Genomic DNA, 2,994 nt, shown 5'->3' on the forward strand with positions numbered 1-2,994 from the left:
TCGATCACCGACACGGCACAGAGCAGTCGAGAACGTATTCTCGAGGAGCGGTGGACTGCTTCTCAACCGAGGTCATAGAATAGCCACGCGCCCGAGCGCTACTCCGGCCGACCGGCTCGAGCCAGCGAGTCTCCTTACAGATACGAAACGGCCGGCCGGTAGGCCGGCGCCGCGCGGTCCGACGCACGGGCGCTTACGGTGGTAAACTCGCGCGGCAACGGACCGTCCGGAGAGACCGTTGTAACTTAGTCGCGCGGCGAACACACGTATAAAGTCCTATTAACGTTGAACTTTTATGCACGGAAATTGTGTAGACCTATTAAACAATGACGAATAAACATATTTTCGAGATATAACAAAATTTAATCGATCGGAACATAGAAAAAAAGCAGTTGCAAAATTCGAAAAAACGAAAGAAAAGAAATATCGAAAATCTAACACGTACGATCGATTACTACTATTAAATTAAGCGATATTATTTTAAAAAAACAATTTGTTTATAAATGAAAATTATCGACAAATCGCAAAAAACATCCGGAAGCGTCGTTTCCAAACGGTTAAAAATAATTAATTCGATCAAACAATGCTACGGTAAGTACAATCAATAGGTTTTATTAAGGTTTTTCAAAAAAAATTTACAGGTCAACGGTTTAATTAAGGAGAAATTAGCGAAAGAACGCGATTGAATTTTTTCGTCACGGAATATTAAGTCCCTCTCGGAACTTTTTCAAGCTACCGCGGACGATTCTAACTCTCGCTCGGCATTTTTTTTTCCAAACTATCGTCGATGTACGATTATTAACTCTCGATAGGAATTTTTTTTTTCGAACTGTCGACAATACGCGAACTTTAACTCTCGGTGGGAATTTTTTCAAACTAACGTCAATGTACGTTTCTTAACTCTCGGTGGGAATTTTTTTTTCCAAACTACTGTCAATATTCAAATTTTAAGTCTTGGTTGAAATCATTATGTCAAACAATCGTCATTATACGAATCCTAACTCTAGGTTGGAATTTTTCGTCAAACTATCGCAAATGTACGAATTTTAACTCTCGGTGGGAATTTTTTTCTTCAGACTACTGTCAATATTCAAATTATAAGTCTTGGTTGAAATCATTTTGTCAAACAATCGTCATTATACGAAGTTTAATACTAGGTTGGAATTTTTTTCTCCGAACCATCGCCTATATACGAAATTTAACTCCCGTTGGGAATTTTTCGTCAAACTATGGTAAATGTACGAATTTTAACTCTCGGTGGGAATTTTTTTCTTCAGACTACTGTCAATATTCAAATTTTAACTATTTGTTGAAATCTCTGTCAAACAATCGTCAATACACGAAGTTTAATACTAGGTTGGAATTTCTTTTTCCAAACCATCGCCTATATACGAAATTAACTCTCGTCGGGAATTTTTCGTCATACTATCGTAAATGCACGAATGTTAACTCTCGGTGGGAATTTTTTTCTTCAGACTACTGGCAATATTCAAATTTTAGCTATTTGTTGAAATCTTTTTGTCAAACAATCGTCAATACACGAAGTTTAATACTAGGTTGGAATTTCTTTCTCCAAACCATCGCCTATATACGAAATTAAGTCTCCTTGGGAATTTTTCGTCAAACTATCGTAAATGTATGAATTTTAACTCTCGGTGGGAATTTTTTTCTTCAGACTACTGTCAATATTCAAATTTTAACTATTTTTAGAAATCTTTTTCTCAAACAATCGTCAGTACACGAAGTTTAATACTAGGCTGGAATTTTATTCCGCAAACCATCGTCAATATACGAATTTTAACTCTCGATGGGAATTTTTTGGACAAACTACCGTCAATGTACGAATTTTAACTCTCGGTGGGCACCTTTTCTTCAAACTACTGTCAATATTCAAATTATAAGTCTTGGTTGAAATCTTTTGGTCAAACAATCGTCATTATAGGAAGTTTAATACTAGGTTGGAATTTTTTTCTCCATACCATCGCCTATATACGAAATCTAACTCCCGTTGGGAATTTTTCGTCATACTATCGTAAATGTATGAATTTTAACTCTCGGTGGGAATTTTTTTCTTCAGACTACTCTCAATATTCAAATTTTAACTATTTGTTGAAATCTTTTTGTCAAACAATCGTCAATACACGACGTTTAATACGAGGATAGAATTTTTTTCTCCATACCATCGCCTATATATGAAATTTAACTCCCGTTGGGAATTTTTCGTCATACTATCGTAAATGTACGAATTTTAACTCTCGGTGGGAATTTTTTTCTTCAGACTACTGGCAATATTCAAATTTCAGCTATTTGTTGAAATCTTTTTGTCAAACAATCGTCAATACACGAAGTTTAATACTAGGTTGTAATTTCTTTCTTCAAACCATCGCCTATATACGAAATTAACTCTCGTTGGGAATTTTTCGTCATACTATCGTAAACGTACGAATTTTAACTCTCGGTGGGAATTTTTTTCTTCAGACTACTGTCAATATTCAAATTTTAACTATTTGTTGAAATCTTTTTGTCAAACAATCGTCAATACACGAAGTTTAATACGAGGATAGAATTTTTTTCTCCATACCATCGCCTATATATGAAATTTAACTCCCGTTGGGAATTGTTTGTCATACTATCGTAAATGTACGAATTCTAACTCTCGGTGGGAATTTTTTTCTTCAGACTACTGGCAATATTCAAATTTTAGCTATTTGTTGAAATCTTTTTGTCAAACAATCGTCAATACACGAAGTTTAATACTAGGTTGGAATTTCTTTCTCCAAACCATCGCCTATATACGAAATTAACTCTCGTCGGGAATTTTTCGTCATACTATCGTAAATGCACGAATTTTAACTCTCGGTGGGAATTTTTTTCTTCAGACTACTGTCAATATTCAAATTATAAGTCTTGGTTGAAATCATTTTGTCAAACAATCGTCATTATACGAATTTTAACTCTAGGTTGGAATTTTCTTTTTCAAACTATCGCCTACAT

This window comes from Xylocopa sonorina, unplaced genomic scaffold, assembly GCF_050948175.1.
Source record: "Xylocopa sonorina isolate GNS202 unplaced genomic scaffold, iyXylSono1_principal scaffold0240, whole genome shotgun sequence".
Lineage (NCBI taxonomy): Eukaryota > Metazoa > Arthropoda > Insecta > Hymenoptera > Apidae > Xylocopa > Xylocopa sonorina.